The sequence below is a fragment of the Ranitomeya variabilis genome, chromosome 4 (assembly GCF_051348905.1).
Source record: "Ranitomeya variabilis isolate aRanVar5 chromosome 4, aRanVar5.hap1, whole genome shotgun sequence".
NCBI lineage: Eukaryota > Metazoa > Chordata > Amphibia > Anura > Dendrobatidae > Ranitomeya > Ranitomeya variabilis.
In genome coordinates, this window is record NC_135235.1 from 249,317,723 (window position 1) to 249,344,666 (window position 26,944).

Sequence of the window (26,944 nt, forward strand, 5' to 3'; positions counted from 1 at the left end):
TGCCAATGTAACATGGCACTCTCAAACCAATGCAGCAAAACCTGCACTGTAATATGGCGCTCCTTCCCTTTCATGCCCTGCGGTGCACCCAGAAAGTAGTTTTCCACCACATACTGGGTATTGGCATACTCAGGAGAAATTGCACAACAAACTTTGGGGTCCATTTTTTCTTGCTACCCTTGTGAAAATAAAAAGTGGGGGCTAAAATAGCATTTTTGTGGTAAAAATGTTTTTTTTTTTTTTTTTCAATTTGATGGCTCAATATTACACAATTCTGTGAAGCCCCTGGAGGTTCAAGGTCCTCACCAGCCATCTAGATAAATTCCTTGAGGGGTCTACTTTCCAAAATGGTGTCACTTGTTGGGGGTTTCCACTGTTTAGGTACATCAGGAGCTCTGCAAATGCAACATGGCATCCGCTATTGATTCCAGCCAATTTTGCATTCCAGAAGTCAAATGATGCTCCTTCCCAAGCCCTGCCGTGCGCCCAAACAGTAGTATTCCCCCCACATAAAGGGGTATCGGCGTGATCAGGAGAAATTGCACAACAAACTGTATGGTGCAATTTCTCCTGTCACCTTTATGAAAATGCAAAATATGGAGCTAAAAAGATTTATTTTGGAAAAATTTTATTTTTTTTATTTCCACGGCTCTACGTTATAAACTTCTGTGAAGCACCTGTGGGTTCAAGGTGCTCGATAAACATCTAGGTAAGTTCCCTAGAGGATCTACTTTCCACAATGGTGTCACTTGTTTGGGATTTCCACTGTTTAGGCACATCAGGGGCTCCCCAAACGCAGCATGGCAACCGCAAATTATTTAAGCATATTTTACATTCAAAAAGTCAAATGGCGCTCCTTCCCTTCCGAGCCCTGCCATGCGCCCAAACAGTAGATTTCTCCCACATATGGGGAATCGGCATGCTCAGGAGTAATTGCAAAACAAAATGTATGGTCCATTTTCTCGTGTTACCCTTGAAAAAGTAAAAGAAAAATAGGTCTAAAGGAAATTTTTTGTGAAAGAAAAGTAAATGTTTCTTTTTTTCTTTCAACATTCCATTCATTCCTGTGAAGCACCTGAAGGGTTAATAAACTTCTTGAATGTGGTTTTGAGCACCATGAGAGGTGCAGTTTTAGAATGGTGTCACTTTTGGGGTATTTTCTTTCATATACACCCCTCCAAGTGACTTCAAATGTGAGGTGGTCCCTAAAAAAATGGTTTTGTAAAATTTATTAACTAGTAACCCTTATAACGTCGTAACAAAAACAAATTGGTTCCAAAATTGTGCTGATGTAAAGTAGACATATGGGAAATGTCATTTATTAACTATTTTGTGTGATATGACTCTGATTTAAGGGCATAAAAATTTAAAAGTTTGAAAATTGCAAAATTTTCAGGAATTTCACCAATTTTTTTTTTTTCACAAATAAACAAGCAAATAAATTTTACCTCTAACATGAAGTACAATATATCACTAGTATACAATCTCAGAATCACTGGGATCCGTTGAAGCGTTCCAGAGTTATGACGTCATAAAGTGACAGTGGTCAGAATTGCAAAAATTGGCCCAGTCACGAAGGCAAAAACAAGCCCGGGCACGAAAGGGTTAATGACCAAATACTTATTTTCCACCATAATTTGCTAAATATATCTTCCAAATCAGACAAGGTGATTTTCTGGATTTGTTTTCTCATTTTGTCTCTCGTAGTTGTGGTCTACCTATGATGTCAATTATAGGTCTCTCATCTTTGTAAGTGGGAGAACTTGCACAATTGGCGGCTGACTAAATACTTTTTTCCCCACTGTATATTGTGAGTGTACAGATAATACAGTGATCACCAGTGACATTATACACAGGAGCGCTGTATATAGTGTATAGATAATACAGTGTTATATTCTTGTACATAGGGGGCATGATTATAGTAGTTATATTCTTGTACATAGGAGCAGTATTATAGTAGTTATATTCCTGTACATAGGAGCAGTATTATAGTAGTTATATTCTTGTACATAGGAGCAGTATTATAGTAGTTATATTCCTGTACATAGGGGGCAGTATTATAGTAGTTATATTCTTGTACATAGGAGCAGTATTATAGTAGTTATATTCTTGTAAATAGGGGCAGTATTATAGTAGTTATATTCTTGTACATAGGAGCAGTATTATAGTAGTTATATTCTTGTACATAGGAGCAGTATTATAGTAGTTATGTTCTTGTAAATAGGGGCAGTAATATAGTAGTTATATTCTTGTACATAGGGGCAGTATTATAGTAGTTATATTCTTGTACATAGGGGGCATGATTATAGTAGTTATATTCTTGCACATAGGGGCAGTATTATAGTAGTTATATTCTTGTACATAGGAGCACTATTATAGTAGTTATATTCTTGTACATAGGAGCAGTATTATAGTAGTTATGTTCTTGTACATAAGGGCAGTATTATAGTAGTTATATTCTTGTACATAGGAGCAGTATTATAGTAGTTATATTCTTGTACATAGGAGCAGTATTATAGTAGTTATATTCTTATACATAGGAGCAATATTATAGTAGTTATATTCTTGTACATAGAGGCAGTATTATAGTAGTTATATTCTTGTACATAAGGGCAGTATTATAGTAATTATATTCTTGTACATAGGAGCAGTATTCTAGTAGTTATATTCTTGTACATAGGGGCAGTATTATAGTAGTTATATTCTTGTACATAGGAGCAGTATTATAGTAGTTATATTCTTGTACATAGGAGCAGTCTTACAGTAGTTATATTCTTGTATATAGGGTGCAGTATTATAGTAGTTATATTCTTGTACATAGGGGCAGTATTATAGTAGTTATATTCCTGTACATTGGGGCAGTCTTATAGTAGTTATATTCTTGTACATGGGGCATTCTTATAGTTGTTATATTCTTGTACATAGGGGCAGTATTATAATAGTTATATTCTTGTACATAGGGGGCAGTATTATAGTAGTTATATTCTTGTACATAGGGGGCAGTATTATAGTAGTTATATTCTTGTACATAGGGGCAGTATTATAGTAGTTATATTTTTGTACATTGGGGCAGTATTATAGTAGTTATAGACTTGTACATAGGGGCAGTATTATAGTAGTTATATTTTTGTACATTGGGGCAGTATTATAGTAGTTATATTTTTGTACATAGGGGCAGTATTATAGTAGTTATATTCTTGTACATAGGGGCAGTATTATAGTAATTATATTCTTGTACAGTACATAGGGGGCATGATTATAGCAGTTATATTCTTGTACATAGGAGCAGTATTATAGTAGTTATATTCTTGTACATAGGAGCAGTATTATAGTAGTTACATTCTTTTACATAAGGGGCAGTATTATAGTAGTTATATTCTTGTACATAGGGGCAGTATTATAGTAGTTATATTCTTGTACATAGGGGACAGTATTATAGTAGTTATATTCTTGTACATAGGAGCAGTATTATAGTAATTATATTCATGTACATAGGAGCAGTATTCTAGTAGTTATATTCTTGTACATAGGGGCAGTATTATAGTAGTTATATTCTTGTACATAGGAGCAGTATTATAGTAGTTATATTCTTGTACATAGGAGCAGTCTTACAGTAGTTATATTCTTGTATATAGGGTGCAGTATTATAGTAGTTATATTCTTGTACATAGGGGCAGTATTATAGTAGTTATATTCTTGTACATAGGGGCAGTATTATAGTAGTTATATTCTTGTACATAGGGGACAGTATTATAGTAGTTATATTCTTGTACATAGGAGCAGTATTATAGTAATTATATTCTTGTACATAGGATCATTATTATAGTAGTTATATTCTTGTACATAGGAGCAGTATTATATTAGTTATATTCTTGTACATAGGAGCAGTATTATAGTAGTTATATTCCTGTATATAGGAGCAATATTATAGTAGTTATATTCTTGTACATAGGGGGCAGTATTATAGTAGTTATATTCCTGTATATAGGAGCAGTATTATAGTAGTTATATTCTTGTACATAGGAGCAGTATTATAGTAGTTATATTCTTATACATAGGAGCAATATTATAGTAGTTATATTCTTGTACATAGAGGCAGTATTATAGTAGTTATATTCTTGTACATAAGGGCAGTATTATAGTAATTATATTCTTGTACATAGGAGCAGTATTCTAGTAGTTATATTCTTGTACATAGGGGCAGTATTATAGTAGTTATATTCTTGTACATAGGAGCAGTATTATAGTAGTTATATTCTTGTACATAGGAGCAGTCTTACAGTAGTTATATTCTTGTATATAGGGTGCAGTATTATAGTAGTTATATTCTTGTACATAGGGGCAGTATTATAGTAGTTATATTCTTGTACATTGGGGCAGTCTTATAGTAGTTATATTCTTGTACATGGGGCATTCTTATAGTTGTTATATTCTTGTACATAGGGGCAGTATTATAATAGTTATATTCTTGTACATAGGGGGCAGTATTATAGTAGTTATATTCTTGTACATAGGGGGCAGTATTATAGTAGTTATATTCTTGTACATAGGGGCAGTATTATAGTAGTTATATTTTTGTACATTGGGGCAGTATTATAGTAGTTATAGACTTGTACATAGGGGCAGTATTATAGTAGTTATATTTTTGTACATTGGGGCAGTATTATAGTAGTTATATTTTTGTACATAGGGGCAGTATTATAGTAGTTATATTCTTGTACATAGGGGCAGTATTATAGTAATTATATTCTTGTACAGTACATAGGGGGCATGGTTATAGCAGTTATATTCTTGTACATAGGGGCAGTATTATAGTAGTTATATTCTTGTACATAGGAGCAGTATTATAGTAGTTATATTCTTGTACATAGGAGCAGTATTATAGTAGTTACATTCTTGTACATAAGGGGCAGTATTATAGTAGTTATATTCTTGTACATAGGGGCAGTATTATAGTAGTTATATTCTTGTACATAGGGGACAGTATTATAGTAGTTATATTCTTGTACATAGGAGCAGTATTATAGTAATTATATTCTTGTACATAGGATCATTATTATAGTAGTTATATTCTTGTACATAGGAGCAGTATTATATTAGTTATATTCTTGTACATAGGAGCAGTATTATAGTAGTTATATTCCTGTATATAGGAGCAATATTATAGTAGTCATATTCTTGTACATAGGGGGCAGTATTATAGTAGTTATATTCCTGTATATAGGAGCAGTATTATAGTAGTTATATTCTTGTACATAGGGGCAGTATTATAGTAGTTATATTCTTGTACATAGGGGAAGTATTATAGTAGTTATATTCTTGTACATAGAGAGCAGGATTATAGCAGTTATATTCTTGTACATATTGGGCACTATCAGGGCCGGCTCCAGGTTTTTGAGGGCCCCGGGCGAAAGAGTCTCAGTGGGCCCCCCCCCCCCCTTTAACACACACCACGACTCATGATGCCCAGATACAGCAGAGAAATATAGGTATAGTACAATGCCAGATTTCACTTCTTACATGAGTGATAGCTATTGTAAATTCTGCAGTGTATATATACAGGACAGGAGGGGTGGTACTGTGCAGTGTATATATACAGGGCAGGAGGAGCGGTACTGTGCAGTGTATATATACAGGAGGAGTGGTACTGTACAGTGTATATATACAGGACAGGAGGAGTGGTACTGTGCAGTGTATATATACAGGGCAGGAGGAGCGGTACTGTCTGTGTATATATACAGGAGGAGTGGTACTGTGCGGTGTATATATACAGGAGGAGTGGTACTGTGCGGTGTATATATACAGGAGGAGTGGTACAGTGCAGTGTATATATACAGGAGGAGTGGTACTGTGCAGTGTATATATACAGGACAGGAGAAGTGGTACTGTGCAGTGTATATATACAGGGCAGGAGGAGCGGTACTGTGCAGTGTATACATACAGGACAGGAGGAGCGGTACTGTGCAGTGTATATATACAGGAGGAGGTACTGTGCAGTGTATATATACAGGAGGAGTGGTACAGTGCAGTGTATATATACAGGAGGAGTGGTACTGTGCAGTGTATATATACAGGACAGGAGGAGTGGTACTGTGCAGTCTATATATACAGGAGGAGAGGTACTGTGCAGTGTATATATACAGGAGGAGTGGTACAGTGCAGTGTATATATACAGGACAGGAGGAGTGGTACTGTGCAGTGTATATATACAGGAGGAGTGGTACAGTGCAGTGTATATATACAGGAGGAGTGGTACTGTGCAGTGTATATATACAGGACAGGAGAAGTGGTACTGTGCAGTGTATATATACAGGGCAGGAGGAGCGGTACTGTGCAGTGTATACATACAGGACAGGAGGAGCGGTACTGTGCAGTGTATATATACAGGAGGAGGTACTGTGCAGTGTATATATACAGGAGGAGTGGTACAGTGCAGTGTATATATACAGGAGGAGTGGTACTGTGCAGTGTATATATACAGGACAGGAGGAGTGGTACTGTGCAGTCTATATATACAGGAGGAGAGGTACTGTGCAGTGTATATATACAGGAGGAGTGGTACAGTGCAGTGTATATATACAGGGCAGGAGGAGTGGTACTGTGCGGTGTATATATACAGGAGGAGTGGTACAGTGCAGTGTATATATACAGGAGGAGTGGTACTGTGCAGTGTATATATACAGGACAGGAGAAGTGGTACTGTGCAGTGTATATATACAGGGCAGGAGGAGCGGTACTGTGCAGTGTATACATACAGGACAGGAGGAGCGGTACTGTGCAGTGTATATATACAGGAGGAGGTACTGTGCAGTGTATATATACAGGAGGAGTGGTACAGTGCAGTGTATATATACAGGAGGAGTGGTACTGTGCAGTGTATATATACAGGACAGGAGGAGTGGTACTGTGCAGTCTATATATACAGGAGGAGAGGTACTGTGCAGTGTATATATACAGGAGGAGTGGTACAGTGCAGTGTATATATACAGGAGGAGTGGTACTGTGCAGTGTATATATACAGGACAGGAGGAGTGGTACTGTGCAGTGTATATATACAGGACAGGAGGAGTGGTACTGTGCAGTGTATATATACAGGGCAGGAGGAGCGGTACTGTCTGTGTATATATACAGGAGGAGTGGTACTGTGCAGTGTATATATACAGGAGGAGTGGTACTGTGCAGTGTATATATACAGGACAGGAGAAGTGGTACTGTGCAGTGTATATATACAGGACAGGAGGAGCGGTACTGTGCAGTGTATATATACAGGAGGAGAGGTACTGTGCAGTGTATATATACAGGACAGGAGGAGTGGTACTGTGCAGTGTATATACAGGAGGAGCGGTACTGTGCAGTGTATATATACAGGAGGAGTGGTACTGTGCAGTGTATATATACAGGACAGGAGGAGTGGTACTGTGCGGTGTATATATACAGGAGGAGTGGTACTGTCTGTGTATATATACAGGAGGAGTGGTACAGTGCAGTGTATATATACAGGAGGAGTGGTACTGTGCAGTGTATATATACAGGACAGGAGGAGTGGTACTGTGCAGTGTATATTTACAGGACAGGAGGAGTGGTACTGTGCAGTGTATATATACAGGGCAGGAGGAGCGGTACTGTCTGTGTATATATACAGGAGGAGTGGTACTGTGCAGTGTATATATACAGGAGGAGTGATACTGTGCGGTGTATATATACAGGAGGAGTGGTACAGTGCAGTGTATATATACAGGAGGAGTGGTACTGTGCAGTGTATATATACAGGACAGGAGGAGTGGTACTGTGCAGTGTATATATACAGGACAGGAGGAGTGGTACTGTGCAGTGTATATATACAGGGCAGGAGGAGCGGTACTGTGCAGTGTATATATACAGGAGGAGAGGTACTGTGCAGTGTATATATACAGGGCAGGAGGAGCGGTACTGTGCAGTGTATATATACAGGACAGGAGGAGTGGTACTGTGCAGTGTATATATACAGGACAGGAGGAGCGGTACTGTGCAGTGTATATATACAGGAGGAGAGGTACTGTGCAGTGTATATATACAGGACAGGAGGAGTGGTACTGTGCGGTGTATATATACAGGAGGAGTGGTACTGTGCGGTGTATATATACAGGACAGGAGGAGTGGTACTGTGCAGTGTATATATACAGGAGGAGTGGTACTGTGCAGTGTATATACAGGAGGAGTGGTACTGTGCAGTGTATATATACAGGAGGAGAGGTACTGTGCAGTGTATATACACAGGAGGAGCGGTACTGTGCAGTGTATATATAGAGGGGAGTGGTACTGTGCAGTGTATATATACAGGAGGAGCGGTACTGTACAGTGTATATATACAGCAGGAGTGGTACTGTGCAGTGTATATATACAGGGGAGAGGTACTGTGCAGTGTATATATACAGGAGGAGTGGTACTGTGCAGTGTATATATACAGGAGGAGAGGTACTGTGCGGTGTATATATACAGGGGAGAGGTACTGTGCAGTGTATATACTTCAACAGCCGCCCAGCCCAGGCCCCCAGCATGTGTCCTGTATATATATTATATACACTGTATCTATACAGGCTGTGCTGGGGGCCTGAGCTGGGCGGCTGCTGTAGTATATATATATATATCAGCTGCAGCCGCCCAGCCCATGGCCGCCCCAGATCACCCACACTGTCAGAACATACAGCGATATAGCATTGCATTGCACTCACTCAGGTGCTGGTAGGAACTCCGTCTCCTCCGGAATCTGCCTGTGCCTGATAAGTTCAGCACTGAGCAGAGAAGTGCTCTCTCCGCCCACAATGTCACGCTGGCTGTGTCCTTAATCCCTACGTGCCTGGCCCTGCACTGACAGTGAGAAGATGCTTGTGCCAACTCAAATTGAAAGGGTAGAAAGGGTTAAAGCGGCCAGATGGATCTATGACTGTGTGAGTGGGCCCCCCTGTCTTGTCAGGGCCCCGGCACTTGCCCGGGTAAGCCGGGTGCTGACGCCGGCCCTGGGCACTATTATAGTAGTTCTGTTCTTGTACAAAGAAAGAAGTATTATGGGAGTTACAGTATTAGTATAGGAGTGATTGCTGCTGTGTATCATCATAACTTCTTTTTAAAGTCATTTCTAATAATTATCAGATCCTGGTTATTGTTTCCACCTGAATCTCAATTAGAATGAGGCAGCGAGACGCAGCAGAGCTGGAGTTGGCATCACCCCCTTCACCCGCACACTCATTACACGCATTTTAGTATCACAATGGACGATGCTACTTGTTAGTCATAAAATCCTACAGCTGATTATTCTGTGAACAAGAGCAATATCTTCTGTTATGAATGACCCGGATTCCATTAAGAACAGTGAACCATCTCTAAGTGACTACATATCAGAGGTTATAAAATGAATTTTGGCATGTTCTTACAAAGGAAAACATCCAAGTCATTTTAACTGTTACACTGCCAGGTTATTATATTAATATGTATTGCAAAACTGCTCGCAGACTGAAATGACAAGAACCAAATTGTGACTGAGTCACTTCTCACCGACAAGCCGTGAGGAGGAGAAGTCAAGGAGTTTGAGGCCATAAGCCAGGAGGGTACATCAAAGACAAAGGGATAATCAGAGGCAAAGCTCGGAATCAGGTAGGTCAGAGTGCATCAAAGACAAAAAAAGGTAATACAAACAAGAAGTCGAGGGCAAATCCAAGGTCTGGCAACAAAGATTGGAATATAAGAAATTGGAGCACAGCGCAAATGCACCACTTGAGCAAGGCTACAACTGGTCTGACCATTGCCAGCCAGCTGACTAGTCACGTAATCACGAAGAGCAGGTGATACCTGGAGGAAACCCCACAGGTATGGCCAGATTGGACATCTGGGCTGTCATTCAATACTGACAGCCCAGTATGCCCTTGATCCCATAGGGCAGCTGCCTGCCACTCACAGCATCCCTATGGGGAAAGCCAAAGAGAAAAAGATGCATGCTAAAAAAGGGATCTCCAAGGAAAATATAAAGGAATTGAACTTCATTAATGTAAACAACAACAAATCACATGCAACAAGACATTAAAAACAATTAAAAAAACAAAGACAGGTTCAATAGCTGGTTATGCCCATGATATGGCGATAACCTACCTCCACAAAAATTCACAAAAATTCAAATGGCAATATATTAGTGTTTGGAACCAGCAGAAAGACTTCATATATACAATGATTTATGGGAAAGCAGAACATTAATATGCACTCTTGTTATATGGTTAAACCCATGAATCCATAGATGAGCAAAAAAACATGCAGAACAGTAAAAAGCTAAATGACCCCATTCACCACAACATGTGAGAATTTAGTGGCTAACAGCTGGTTGAGGACTACCAGAAGGTTTGACCCATAAAGTGATTATCCCCAAAAAAATAATATATAGAAGAAAATAAGGAAAAACCAGAAAAAAGGGGGATGTGGAGACAGCATCCCTATAACACCATGAGTGGTGAAATTGTGACACAAACATCTCAGAACTAAGCACAATGACAGCACATACACAGCAAATACAAAATGAACAAGACGTGGAAACCTCTGCTGGGAAACAGCACCGGTATATTTAAGGGGAATCCAATACCTCAAACTGCACATATAGTTGTGATATATACTGTCCATACCATTACTGATATAATCTGTTCCTCACAACTTAAAAAATGTTGTTTAGTTCTTACAGAAATTAGATTTAAGTGCTCTGGGTGTGGTCTGAGCACTTCCCATAGCTCCATCTCACTAGCTATATTTTCAACTCAGCCTCACCTCCCTCTGCCTTGGTGACAGATCATTACCTTGAATACACTAAAAAGGGGCTTTTAGCAAGAAAAGTAAGTTGGAGATAGGCAGAGATAAACATGACCGTGTGTTATGTCAGGACCAAGAGCGGTTGAGCTTGAAATGCGTAGACCTGTGTTTCTCCTGCTCCCTCTTTTTTTCACATCATGTTAGTTTTTTATTTTTAAATGTTGCATTAAAAATAATGTTTTAATACACTTTCCCACGTACTGCGGATGCTGGATGTTTGCTTTCTTTCCTCTCCTTTAGCTACTGCCCAGAGGCCGGTCTGGAGTCTCTGTGCGCCGCCTCCTCATTGAGGCATTCCCCTACACTTGGAGAGTCCATATAGTTCTCTTTTTTTTCTAGTAATGACAGAAACTTTTTTAAAAAAAGGGCTGGATGCTTTCCTCAGCAGAAATGGCATTGTGGGATGTACATAATTTAGTGACATAATGTATAATTGGTGGAGAAAGGGTGACCTTGATGGACCGGGGTCTTTTACAACCTATGTAACTGCAGCCTCACACTTGCCGGACCCTCCACCGCGGTTCGCTCTTCCTGCAGACACTCATTATTGTGCCGCTCTCCAGACCTTTGGCGAACAAGCTGCTTCTGTTGCAGCCGAATATTTGACATTGTTACTCATTAGTCTAGAGCCACTGCTGCCATTTTTCTTCACCCTAGTTCTCATGTTTTCATGCATAGTTGATTTGCTTGGCCTTGTTTCCAAGTGGAAGATGCGGCTTTGTAGCTGCAATTATTCCATGTAAACCAGTTCTGTCCAGAGCTCTCAGACAGGAGATGGTGCAGCTGGTCCCATTGATCTCTGCCAGTTCTGAGCTGATGGCACTGCTGGACATCTAACGATTTTGAAGGGAAGTAACATGATGTGACTTTCATCTACTGCACTGTTTCCTAACTTGACCGACCTCTGCGTCTACAGTCTCCAACGTTGCCCATTCTTGGTGCTTCTTCAAAAGAACAGCACATCATGATTCATGATACCTCGCTCTGCTGTGAAATCTTTGCCCGGTAGACACCTGGCTGATGAAGTATAACTACCTTGTGTCTGCACTCAGTCTCACTGTAGTGTCTGACCTGTCACATGAAACTGTCTTCCACAACCTCACGCTTGTCTGTCAGTTCCTCACCCAGCTTTAAGGCTCCTCTTTCAGTTAATGATTGCCCTACACATGAAAATGATAATCAATGTCACCTGTTTGATGTAATTGGTTACTCCTGCACCCAACTAATCCTACAAACTCCATGACTTTGTGAAGTGACGGAGAAGAACTGATGCTCTTTTGCAGGCAAAGGGCGATCACACCCTTCACTTTTTATTTTAATTCATAAAAATAAACAATTATCACTTCAATTTCTTAACACTTTTTACTCTGCTGCACTTTGTCTACAGCTTCCTAGACCTTTTGTGCAGTGCTGCACACACAGCTATGTGTATACACATTTTCATACGCACATAAATATACTGTACAGACACAGGTTTAGTAGATCCATCAGCAGCCACAGACAACATACCGTCACAATGAAACAGACATGCACATAAATGGATATAGCTTGCGGCTCTCTCCCATTTTAATGATGTAAGCGCATTTTTCACGTTTTTGTTTTCTACTGTTGCCTTCGCCTTATCTCTGTGCACTAACTTACTGCACTTTAAAATGAGCGCAAGGTAAAAAATGAAATTACCAGATTTCTCCAGGGCGCCATGGCAGGCACAGGATTTGTCATTTTGTAAGTACGCCTTTTTTTTGGCATATTTGGTCCAGACAGCTCACCAAGGAATCAGGTTATTCAGCGTGTACAAGCTTTTACACAATGTGAGGACTGAATGGCGCAGCAGAAGAGGACCCAGAAGAGGACAGCATTGGAGATGGCTCAGGAGACACTTCTTACCACGATTGGGGAATAGTTCTTATATTTTGTGTTTATCTCTTCGATGTTTCACATTCTGTCCATATGACATTAGAAAGGAACCTCGGTGTTATCAGGGGCTTCGCAGCTGCTGACGACCCCACAGCACAACACCACATGGTGGAGCTGATACTCCACTCTTCCCTTCTCCAGATCCTACAAGCAAAGAATAGAAATGGGAGCTCTGTAATGAGGAGGGCCAGTGCTGAGAACTGTCTGGGGTCATGTAGTAACTGAGATGTCTCTGGGCTGTGCAATGCCAGCAGGTATGGTGACACATGGGCACAGAATATGCTGCAATGTAGCAGATATTACAGTGTAGTACAAAGCTGTGATGCTGCAGATAATGGGAGAGAGTAACTGATGAGTGGTCATGGCAGTCACAGGGTATCCTGTACACCCAGGCCAGGTGGGGCCCCTATATGAGATGGGAAAGAAAAACTGTGAATCCCAATCTCATCTGCCCTGAGAATCCATCAGCCAGAGATGACAATTCCCACAGGTGTTGGACAAGTGAGAAGCCATTTTTCATGGATAGTTCCAGCCTGATATTGGCTTGCAGACTGATTTGGTGTGGGACGACTGCTGGTGATGTTAAAATTTGGGTACATTAATCTTGGTAATGGAAGGGTGCAGATCCAGTGATCTCACATGTAGGTCCATTTCAGGTACTTGGTATCAGCAGAAAATCTGCCAAATATTTGGAGAATGATCCTCATTTAGGACTGACCCTGTGGCCGGCATTATGCAATGGTCTGGCCATTGATTGGGTTTGCCCCCTGGTGATATCACAGGGCTGAGCACTCTGCTGCATTGCCCTGTGCCTACAATGTACCATCCCAGCCTATTCCATGACATTACACAATAGGATACAATGTTATATTCTGTCACATGGAGTATTGCCCCTAGTCACCCCTGGCTGCACAGGGTCCATCCTGCATCCTCACCTTTACTCACCACCATCTAAAGTGTTAATTCATACTGAAGTCAATGAAGTGAAAATAATGGGAGTGATCGTGTAAATCTTGACTTTAATTAAGGAGCCTGTAAAGTGTAGAGTCCCGCATCACGGGTCAGAGATAGATGAGAAGCCGCCGCCGCCGCCGCCTCCTCAGCTTCCTCCAGGAAATATGAAATATCTCTTTACTCAGATCTGCGGAATCCAGGCTCATCAGATACTTAGGTTTATTTGTTTGACTAATGATCCTTTATAATTACATTACAAACCACAGACAAAACAAAACAACACGGCTCAGATACCGAGGAAAGGAACAAAAGAGGAAAAACCCAACAAATGTCCCTCAGTAGAGAATCCACACGTTGTGTTCACCCCTCTACTCTTACCTGTCACTCTGCCCTACTCTTACCTTACCTGTCACTCTGCCTGTACTTGTCCCTCTACTCTTACCTTCTAGTCTGCCTGTACTTGTCCCTCTACTCTTACCTGTCACTCTGCCTGTACTTGTCCCTTCTACTCTTACCTGTCACTCTGCCTGTACTTGTCCCTTCTACTCTTACCTGTCACTCTGCCTGTACTTGTCCCCTCTACTCTTATCTGTCACTCTGCCTGTACTTGACCCCCTACTCTTACCTGTCACTCTGCCCTACACTTACCTGCCACTCTGCCTGTACTTGTCCCTCTACTCTTACCTTCTAGTCTGCCTGTACTTGTCCCTCTACTCTTACCTGTCACTCTGCCTGTACTTGTCCCTTCTACTCTTACCTGTCACTCTGCCTGTACTTGTCCCTTCTACTCTTACCTGTCACTCTGCCTGTACTTGTCCCCTCTACTCTTACCTGTCACTCTGCCTGTACTTGACCCCCTACTCTTACCTGTCACTCTGCCTGTACTTGTCCCCTCTACTCTTACCTGTCACTCTGTCTGTACTTGTCCCTTCTACTCTTACCTGTCACTCTGCCTGTACTTGTCCCTTCTACCGTTACCTGTCACTCTGCCTGTACATGTCCCTCTACTATTACCTGTCACTCTGCCTGTACTTGTCCCTTCTACTCTTACCTGTCACTCTGCCTGTACTTGTCCCTTCTACTCTTACCTGTCACTCTGCCTGTACTTGTCCCCACTACTCTTACCTGTCACTCTGCCTGTACTTGACCCCCTACTCTTACCTGTCACTCTGCCCTACACTTACCTGTCACTCTGCCTGTACTTGTCCTTCTACTCTTACCTTCTAGTCTGCCTGTACTTGTCCCTCTACTCTTACCTGTCACTCTGCCTGTACTTGTCCCTTTTACTCTTACCTGTCACTCTGCCTGTACTTGTCCCTTCTACTCTTACCTGTCACTCTGTCTGTACTTGTCCCCTCTACTCTTACCTGTCACTCTGCCTGTACTTGTCCCTTCTTCTCTTACCTGTCACTCTGCCTGTACTTGTCCCCTCTACTCTTACCTGTCACTCTGCCTGTACTTGTCCCCTCTACTCTTACCTGTCACTCTGCCTGTACATGTCCCTCTACTCTTACCTGTCACTCTGCCTGTACTTGTCCCTTCTACTCTTACCTGTCACTCTGCCTGTACTTGTCCCTTCTACTCTTACCTGTCACTCTGCCTGTACTTGACCCCCTACTCTTACCTGTCACTCTGCCTGTACTTGTCCCCTCTACTCTTACCTGTCACTCTGCCTGTACTTGACCCCCTACTCTTACCTGTCACTCTGCCCTACACTTACCTGTCACTCTGCCTGTACTTGTCCTTCTACTCTTACCTTCTAGTCTGCCTGTACTTGTCCCTCTACTCTTACCTGTCACTCTGCCTGTACTTGTCCCTTTTACTCTTACCTGTCACTCTGCCTGTACTTGTCCCTTCTACTCTTACCTGTCACTCTGCCTGTACTTGTCCCCTCTACTCTTACCTGTCACTCTGCCTGTACTTGACCCCCTACTCTTACCTGTCACTCTGCCTGTACTTGTCCCCTCTACTCTTACCTGTCACTCTGTACTTGTCCCTTCTACTCTTACCTGTCACTCTGCCTGTACTTGTCCCTTCTACTGTTACCTGTCACTCTGCCTGTACATGTCCCTCTACTCTTACCTGTCACTCTGCCTGTACTTGTCCCTTCTACTCTTACCTTCTAGTCTGCCTGTACTTGTCCCTCTACTCTTACCTGTCACTCTGCCTGTACTTGTCCCTTTTACTCTTACCTGTCACTCTGCCTGTACTTGTCCCTTCTACTCTTACCTGTCACTCTGCCTGTACTTGTCCCCTCTACTCTTACCTGTCACTCTGCCTGTACTTGACCCCCTACTCTTACCTGTCACTCTGCCTGTACTTGTCCCCTCTACTCTTACCTATCACTCTGTCTGTACTTGTCCCTTCTACTCTTACCTGTCACTCTGCCTGTACTTGTCCCTTCTACTGTTACCTGTCACTCTGCCTGTACATGTCCCTCTACTCTTACCTGTCACTCTGCCTGTACTTGTCCCTTCTACTCTTACCTGTCACTCTGCCTGTACTTGTCCCTTCTTCTCTTACCTGTCACTCTGCCTGTACTTGTCCCCTCTACTCTTACCTGTCACTCTGCCTGTACATGTCCCTCTACTCTTACCTGTCACTCTGCCTGTACTTGTCCCTTCTACTCTTACCTGTCACTCTGCCTGTACTTGTCCCTTCTACTCTTACCTGTCACTCTGCCTGTACTTGACCCCCTACTCTTACCTGTCACTCTGCCTGTACTTGTCCCCTCTACTCTTACCTGTCACTCTGCCTGTACATGTCCCTCTACTCTTACCTGTCACTCTGCCCTTTACTTGTCCCCCCTACTCTTACCTGTCACTCTGCCTGTACTTGTCCCCTCTACTCTTACCTGTCACTCTGCCTGTACTTGTCCCCTCCACTCTTACCTGTCACTCTGCCTGTACATGTCCCCTCTACTCTTACCTGTCACTCTGCCTGTACATGTCCCCCTACTCTTACCTGTCACTCTGCCTGTACTTGTCCCCTCTACTCTTACCTGTCAATCTGCCTGTACTTGTAATTCTGCTCTTACCTGTCACTCTGCCTGTACATGTTCCTCTACTCTTACCTGTCACTCTTCCTGTGCATGTCCCTCTACTCTTACCTGTCACTCTGCCTGCACATGTTCCTCTACTCTTACCTGTCACTCTTCCTGTACATGTCCCTCTACTCTTACCTGTCGCTCTGCCTGTACTTGTCCCTCTACTCTTACCTTCCAGTCTGCCTGTACTTGTCCCCCCTACTCTTACCTGTCACTCTTCCTGTACTTGTCCCTCTACTCTTACCTGTCACTCTGCCTGTACTTGTCCCCTCTACTCTTACCTGTCACTCTGCCTGTACTTGACTCCCTGATATTATGCGTCGCTCTACCTTTTGTCTTTACACAGTCTGCTTCTTTTCAGCACGATTTGTATTCTGCACATAATTGTGGCTGAAATCTAATTTACCATCTTTCAATGTGGTTACAAAACTAGACGGAAGAACGGCGCAGACATCCAACTGACATCAACATAATTACAAACTTTCCATTCTTCTTTTAAGGGCTCCAAACACTAGAGCAAAAAGCAGCAGATAACACACACCAAAGAGCAGGTAGTAAAAATCACCAGCCATCCACTGACCTACAGTAAAGCCCCTCATACACATTAGATAGCAGCCAGCCAAACCATCATTTGGCCAGCAGATATCAATCTCGCCCAACTGCCCCATAGACAGAAGCACTTGCTCTGCAGAGCGCTAGTGTTCTCTGTAAAGGAGCCGCTGCCAGACATGTCTGTCTGAGTCTTATCTCCAAAGGACAACAGGGTTGTTTTGTCAGTGCAAAATGTTGGATTCATAATCCCTAAATCAGTCATCTGCCAGGGTCTCCATACATGTCAGACTGTCAGCTGAAGCTGTTGATGTTGGCAGGTTCAGCCGACATTAGTCTTATGTGTATGGAGACCCTTTCAGGGTCTAGGGTTACCTCAAGATGGACTCGGGCAGGGAGGTGATGTCACAAGGTTGCCTCGATAGTGTGGAGCTGGAAGACCGCAGCATGTGATTGCGACTACTCCAGCACTGAGAAGCACTTCTTCATTTTAAATGTGTTTATTTCTTCTGGCAGAACAGGGGTTAATCGGCCATGTTGGAAATCCCTGTGCTCACAGCTGTGCTCGGTTAGCCACTCCTTTTCCCTTTATAATCTGAGCTCTACTACTAATCCTCGTCAGAGCTAGCTTTATTGCTGCATGGCTATCAGTGGGAAAGGAGTTGGGTATGAGAAGGAGAGTTGGAGGAGTTATAAGCGACTGTTTGGTTTGTACGCATAGTAATTCATTATTCTTCCCTGTTTTGCTTTCTTTCCCTTCCTGCACGCCCTGCTGCATTCCTTTGTTATATGTGAGTGAATATTTTGTCTGCTTGGAGTTTTCTGTTAACCCCTGTCTGTGTTGCCTTGTTTGTCAGGTCAGAGTAGTGCCCACTCTTCCCTAGGTGGGGGAAGGGGACAGAAGGGCTATCTTAGGAGATAAGGCATCTTTGCCATCTAAAGTATCCCGGGGAGCAGGGCAAGCTTGGGCACTCCCTAGTGTTAGGGCCAGGAAAGGAACCCCTGGTCACCCAACAGCTGTGTCGTGACAGGTGAGTGTCCAGTAGGGGACAAGCCCTGTAACATACATTCAGCTCAGCCAGGACAGGTTTATATGGAGATGGGACTAGGTGATTCTTCAGCTATCTATTCTGGACAGCCTGAATCACTGACACAAAGCTTAATTAGTCCTGGCGCGTTATCAGTGCTCATGGGGCAATCATCTCATGAAACTCATCAAGGCGCTTTTGAAGGGATCTTATAAGAAAGATCTTAAAATCTAGCCCTTTTCTTCTCCGCTGAAGATGTCTTATAATTAATTGCTTTGTGCTGCCTATAAACAAGGATGAGCAGGAAAAGTCTTTTATCACAACTGTGCTCTGTGATGTGACCGTGACCAGGCCATGGTGGCGACGTTCAGTCCCTGAAGGAAGATGCAACATGTAATATCTGCAGCAATTAGATCACAGGCAACATCGTAGGCAACATCGTGTCTATATGGGACAGCCATTCCCATAGGTGGAAATGCCCCCAGTTGTCAGAAGCAAGATGAGTCAGGGTTTATCTAAATCCTATCCAAAAGTGGAAGTCCTGCCTAGAATGGAAGTTTCCTGGGGACCGGGACTAGGACTAAACATTTATCTATGGTTCGTATGGCCATCCATTTCTGGAACCAATGCCCGTGATGTACTGTATAGAGGAGCATTATATGGGGCCCATAATACTGTATAGAGGAGCATTATATGGGGCCTATAATACTGTACGGAGGAGCATTATATGGGGCCCATGATATAATGTATGGATGATCATTATAGGGGGCTCATAATACTGTATGGAGGAGCATTACATGGGGCCAATAATACTGTATGGAGGAGCATTACATGGGGCCCATGATATACTATATGGACGACTATGTGGTGCCTCTAATACTGTATAGAGGACTATGTCGTGCCCATATATTGTACAATACCTAGATTTCTTATCTGTGCATCAGGAATTGTGGCATGTGTTAAAAAGGCCCCCTGAGGCCGGAGGCCCACGAAAGCCTGGAGCTGGCCCTGGCAATGACGCATATCAAGCTGAACGCCGGCTGCAGCTGTGACGGGGCGGTCTGCTCTGTAACAGGCAGTGCGACAACGTCACATAGCAGTTACGCTAAACGGCTGCCAGTCTATCAGTGGCCGCACGCTGACGCCTGAAGCCTTTGATAGGCCGGTGGCCTTTCAATGTTACTTATATGTGACATCAGCGCGCAGCCTGTCACAGAGCAGACCGCCCTGTCACAGCTGCAGTCGGTGGCCATTTTAATGACCACGCTGAATAGGAAGCCACGAGAGGACGCCGGGGAGAGCAAGAAGGTGAGAAGAATCCTCCCCATTCCTTCAAAAGGGCATGGTAGTGGCAATAGGGGCTGACATAGGGGCCCAGGGAAGGAACATTATTACTGGAAAGGGCCTAGCATGGGGACATTATTACATTAGACATTGGGGTCCAGGATGGGGACATTAAATAAAGGGGCCCAGGATCTGGCACCTTATTAAAAAAATGGGATGACATGATTACTACTATATGGAGGTCAGGATGAGGAACATATATAATTGGTTTATGGTGGCAAGTGGGGACATAATTGCTATAGGACCCAGAGGACATTATTACTGCTGTCATTTAATGTAATACTTTTGAGGATACCATCTTTCATGGGGGAAAACATGTTACTGTGCAGGGTGGCACTGTTTTTTTTCTTCATCTGACTTAGTGTAGAAGTTGTGGAAAATAGTGGGGAATGTGCTCTGGAAGCGGTCAGCTATAGATAACATTTTTTTGCAGAGACGAGTCCTGGCTGGATGAAGTGATGGCAGTCTGCACAGGATGAATATGAAAGACTTCAACTTCAGACGTCACTGGTGAGTTAGTGTGTTACTTGTACACGTACAGAGCTTCTATGTATAATGTCACTGGTGATCCCTGTATTATCTGTACACTATATAAAGAGCTCCTGTGTATAATGTCACTGGTGATCCCTGTATTATCTGTACACTATATAAAGAGCTCCTGTGTATAATGTCACTGGTGATCCCTGTATTATCTGTACACTATATAAAGAGCTCCTGTGTATAATGTCACTGGTGATCACTGCATTACCTGTATACTGACACTATATACGGAGCTCCTGTGTATAATGTCACTGGTGATCACTGTATTACCTGTACACTAACATTATATACAAAGTTCCAGTGTATAATATCACTGGTGATCCATGTATTACCTGTTCACTATATACAGAGCTCCTTTGTATAATGTCATTGGTTATCACTGTATTACCTGTACACTGACACTATATACAGAGCCCCAGCGTATAATGTCACCAGTGCTAATATTAGTGTCATTATTGTGGTTTTTATTACTCCTCACTTCCCCTGCGCTGAGGAGCGATACGCGTGGGGCTTCCCCCACACTCCTCTGGTCCCGGGACTATTCTCCCCCTGACGCTTTGACTGCTGACGCTACATGCTGGGCTGCCCCATATGGTGATATTACCACTCTCGGTCGCTTTTTAGTTCTACCTTCTGTCTCTGATTTCCCTCCATACTACTTTTCATTATAATGGAATGCCTTCACTAGCTTCTTTGCAATTTCTATGGGGCTTATTGGAGCTCTCTTGGGAATATCAGCACCTACACTTATATAGGCATATATGCTGTATATCTTCCATTAAGTCTGGGGACGCCCAGAATTTATGTGGAGTTTTTTTTTTTTTTTCTTTGCCTTGCTTATTTGCATGTCAACAGTAAATTATTGTGTTTAAGTGTAGTGTCATTTCAGGCACTTATAGTGCCATTGTGACTTTTTTGTATATATTATAATGTCATGGGACTAGTGGTGATGTGGTTTGTTCTTTTAATACGGTTTTATTGTGGATTTTTGTTAATTAATAAATTTTGTACCTATTATACATATACAATTTTTCTACGATTTGGGTGTGCGCTTTATATGCATGGTTCCTTTTCTTCTTTTTGATGCATTGTTCCCCCCTATGCAATAAGCTGCACCTCTATATGACACTGGTTGACCTTATGCCCATTAGTAGTGCTCCCCGGCCCTCTTTTTTCTATTTTGTAGTTTTTATTAATGATCAGTATTGTAGTACTCAGTCACTATGTGGTGGTAATATGTGATCTGGTCATGATTTGGCTTTGATCCTGGTTTTCCCTTACAAATACTGTTGTAAAATACTGACCAAATACTGAACGTGTGAACGTGGCCAAAGGTTAAGTGATAAGTTATAGATTGGTGGGGGTCTGACTGCTGGGACCTGCAACAATCTGCAGAATGTGAACTCTTATCCCCATTAGTATGGAGCAGGATGTACGACTCAACCACTGATCCATTCCTTCTCTATGGGACTGCATTTGGCTTTTTCTGGAAGCCCCCAAAGAGGATGAATGGAGCTGCGGTCAGAAACCCCACCTGCCACTCCATTTTAACATTGGGATAAAAGTTCCCTGTCAGGGATAAAAGTTCCCCATTCTTCCGATCGGTGCGGTTTCCAATGGTCGGATTCCACCGATCAATATAAGTTATTGCCTACCTAATCTGTGGATCGGTGATGACTTGCTTTCATAAAAGAACCTCTTAATAAAATCTACCGTAATTGTACATCCCAGTTATGGGGGCGCACAGTAGTTGTGCAGGTGCCGCCTGTATTTTACAGTTGACACACCACTTTATTGGGGATAACGGCTAAGTTATTTGCATATAGCTGTAGGGTGGGCCCGTAGGGTCAATTCCCCCTGTGGGCCCCAGACACCCCAGGCCGACCCTGTATATATTTTGTAGTTTTGTACATTTAAAAAATTACAATTTCACCAACGTTTCAGACCTTAATTAGCCTGTTAGGGTTATGGCTTGTTCACTATCATTGTTAGGAAAGGCCAGGTGATGCAAATTTCCAGCTATATAAACACCCAGCCTCCTCTAACCTTGTGCCAAAAAAACAGCAGCCATGGGTTCTTCTAATCAGCTGCCGAACACTCTGAAAATGGTGAAGGCCCACAAAGCAGGAGAAGACTATAAGAAGATAGCAAAGCATTTTCAAGTTGCCCTTTCCTCAGTTCAAAATGTACTTAAGAAATGTTAGATATCAGAAACAGGGGAGGTTAAAATGAGGTGTGGAAGACGAAGCAAAATTTCAGTGAAAGATGCTCATAGGATTGGTCGAGAGGCAAATTGAGAAACCCGCTTGACTGAAAAAAACCTTCAGTAAGATTTAACAGTTTCTGGAGTTGTGGTACATTGTTCTACTGTTCAGAGACACCTGCACAAATATGGCCTTCATGGAAAAGTTATCAGAAGAAAACCTCTCCTGCTTTCTCACCATAAAATTCAGCATCAGAAGTATGCAAAAGAACATCTAAAAGCCTGATACATTTTGTAAACAAGTCCTGTGGAGGTTAAAATAGATCTCTGTGGCCACAATGATCAAAGGTATGTGTTTGGGGGGAAAAGGGCACAAAATTTCAGGAGAACATCTCACCAACCATTAAGCATGAGGGTGGATCAATCATGCTTTGGGGTTGTGTTGCAGCCAATGGCACGGGGAACATTTCACTGGTAGAGGGAAAAATGGATTCAATGAAATTTCAACAAATTCTTGATGCAAACAACATCTGTAAAAAAAAAGCTGAAGGTGAAAGGAGGAAGAGGATGGCTTCTACAAATGGATAATGATTCTAAACACACAATAGACGACCACAAAAGGTGCAAGCTGAAGGTTTTACAATGGCCCTCACAGTCCCCTGATCTCAACATCATTGAAAATCTTTGGCGAGACCTCAAAATAGCAGAGGATGCAAGATGGCCAGGAACAGAACAGGAGGAATGCTCTAAGGAAGAATGGAGGAAAATCCCTCAAAGAAGAACTGAATGACTCTTGTCTGGCTACAAAAAGCGTTTACAAGCTGTGATAATTTCAAAAGAGGATTCTACCAGGTACTAACGATGCAGGGTGCACAAACTTTCGAATCACTCAATTTTTCTTTTAGTAATTTTTAAAATGTAAAAGATGAAAATATATATTTTTTTGCCTAAAATATAAAGGAAAGGTGTCATCTGTAACTTTAAGCATTTAAGAGATCATTTCATCTTCAACTTGCTTAACTGTTCACGACAACCGTAATTTTGACCAGGGGTGCCCAAAATTTTACATGCCACTTTACCTCCAAAACTGGCATGTATGAATGTATCCCAAATTTTGGGATTGGAACTGAGTAAACAGGACTCTCAGACTTTTGGAGAGGCACATGAAGCACTAAAGTGTTAATGTTGCTTTCCAGAAGTGGCGGCTGCATTCATCTAATATCAGAAGTTGCGGTTATGTTTGTTGCCGTTTGTTTGAGTGGTGGATTCTTTTATGTCACGCCATGTTTATAGCTTATCTTGTATCTTAACCACGCTTTATACTTGTTTTTGTACACGACGCTTGACACAGCTGCTGGGAAATAAGGCAAATAACAATGAGGGTCTCGCAGCTAAGTAACCAAGGATGAACTTCATTAACAATGAGGGTCTCGCAGCTAAGTAACCAAGGATAAACTTCATAACAAGATGTAAACCACTGGGAAAAAAAACAAACATCTACACAAACAACAATGAAACAAAGCTCAGCTCTGGGAATAAAAGAGCAGGCAGAGGAGGTCCAAATGGAAAACAGAGGCAAACCCATAACTTTGGCTGCTCTGTCCTGCTGCAAAAAAAACCTTAAAGTTTTCATGTATCAGTTATTAATATCATATCCCCCTGTGATAAATAGATTGGAGATAACCTTTACTGGAAGGAAAACAACATGGCTGGCAATGCAACTCATCCTTGGGGCGCCATGAACTCCAAATGAGAATGCCCCTTTAAGGGAGAACCACATAAAGCTTTATCCCCCTGCAGTGAACCACCTATTTACCTACCTAATGGAATAGGACTGTCCAAGATAGACAACGCTTTCATTTAGAAGCTTTCTCTCATTTTGACAAACTTTCCATATACTGTATTCTTTACCATGACATGTGGTTGCACTAGAGAAAGGTTTCCTCCTTGTGACTTCCTCTCTTTCCAATGGATCTGGTCTGTCCATAAAAACATGCATTACTAATATATTAGAACTAGATTGTGGCCCGATTCTAACGCATCGGGTATTCTAGAATATGCATGTCCCCGTAGTATATGGACAATGATGATTCCAGAATTCGCGGCAGACTGTGCCCGTCGCTGATTGGTCAAGGCAACCTTTATGACATCATTGTCGCCATGGCAACCATTATGACATCTACGTCGATACTGTGCCCGTCGCTGATTGGTCGAGGCCTGGCGGCCTCGACCAATCAGAGACGTGGGATTTCCATTATGACATCTACGTCGATACTGTGCCCGTCACAATACAGGAATAATGCACACAGTGATGTCACAGTACGGGGCTGGTGCAGTACGACGGATAGGCAGGGACTATAGAAAGTTCAACATAAATGGTGTCTTTATTTTTTAGAGCTCACGCACAGGCGTGATGTCCTCCGGATCGCAGCTGGGTTTTCACAAACACAGCCCAGAGTTCAGAACACGTTGCTGTGGACAATGACACCCACATGTCTTTTGGGTGCGTCAGCCACCTGGAAGTCCCTGGCTCTGTGTTAGCTTCACACAGACCTGGGTTGCACAGAGCCTCCTGCTCTGCAGCTTGCAAACTCCAAACTGACACACCCAAGGCAAAAACTGACAGATTTGAATGAAATTGTGGCCATAGAGCCACTTCCAAAACCTGGAGTGGACAGAGGGATTCGCCCCACTACCACACCTGCAAATCCCTCTAAAAATAAAAGTCCTTAACAGGTTTTCCTAAGAATCTGTCACTACTTGGACCCAATCCATTCTATCTTTTATTTTGTCTTATAATTCACAGGCGTCCTGCTGTGAACACAAGGCACTCCAGCGGGTTTAACCCCTTTCTGACATCAGGTGTAATAGTACGCCGATGTCAGATACCCTCCCTTTGATGTGGGCTCCGGCGGTGAGCCCACATCTTTCCGGGGACTTGTCAGCTGTTTGAATTCTACTACATAGAGGCGATCTGACCATTGCCTCTATGTAGCAGAGCCAATTGAGTTGTGCCAGCTTCTAGTCTCCTATGGAGGCTATTGAAGCGTGGCAAAAGTAAAAAAAAAAAAGGGGTTTGAAAATGTAAAAAAATACAAAAGTTCAAATCACCCCCCTTTCGCCCCAATCAAAATAAAACAATAAAAATAAAATCGAACCTACACATATTTGATATCGCTGCGCTCAGAATCGCCCGATCTATAAATAAAAAAATGAACCTGATCGCTAAACGGCGTAGCGTTAAAAACTGTAAAAACGCCAGAATTACTTTCATTAGTCGACGCGACATCGCATTAAAATGCAATAATGGGAGATCAAAAGATCACATCTGCACCAGAATTGTATCATTAAAACTGTCAGCTCGGCACGCAAAGAATAAGCCCTCACCCGACCCCAGATCACGAAAAATGGAGACGCTTCAGGAAAAATGCGCACATTTTTTTTTTAGCAAAGTTTGGAATTTTTTTCACCACTTAGATAAAAAAGAACCTGGACATGTTTGGTGTCTATGAACTTGTGATGACCTGGAGAATCATAATGGGCAGGTCAGGTTTAGCATTTAGTGAACCTAGCAAAAAGGCCAAACAAAAAACAAGTGTGGGATAGCAATTTTTTTTTTTGCAGTTTCACCGCACTTGGATTTTTTTTCCCCGTTTTCTAGTACACGGCATGCTAAAACCAATGGTGTCGTTCAAAAGTACAACTTGTCCTGCAAAAAAACAAGCCCTCACATGGCCATATTGACTGAAAACTAAAAAAGTTATGGCTCTGGAAAGAAGAGGAGCGAAAAACGAAAATACGAAAAAAGCTCCGGTCATGAAGGGGTTAAAGGGAACCTATCACCCCGTTTTTTAAAGATTAGATAAAAATAGTGTGAAATAGGGGCAGAGCTGGGCTTTACATTAGTGCCTTTTTGGTGCCTTTACACCCCCGTTAGGCTGCCGAAATACCTTTGTGAAGTGGCCGTTTTGTCCTGTCACTCAAGTTGGTCAGGTCGGATGGGCGTGGTCACAGCGCTGTTTCTCCCCCAGATCAGGCTCATCATTACGTTGGTGGCGTAGTGGTGTGCGCATGTCCAAAGAGAAGATCCACTGCCCAGGAGATTCAAAACAGCGCGGTCTACGCTATTCGCCGTTTACCGGTGGGCGCGGCCATCTTTCCTGTGGCCGCGCGTGCGCAGATGGAGATCGCAGCGGCCATTTTCCTGAAGCCCCGGGCAGCAGAGCGCTCCATCTGCGCACGCGCGGCCACAGGAAAGATGGCCGCGCCCACCGGTAAACGGCGAATAGCGTAGACCGCGCTGTTTTGAATCTCCTGGGCAGTGGATCTTCTCTTTGGACATGCACACACCACTACGCCACCAACGTAATGATGAGCCTGATCTGGGGGAGAAACAGCGCTGTGACCACGCCCATCCGACCTGACCAAGTTGAGTGACAGGACAAAACGGCCACTTCACAAAGGTATTTCGGCAGCCTAACGGGGGTGTAAAGGCACCAAAAAGGCACTAATGTAAAGCCCAGCTCTGCCCCTATTTCA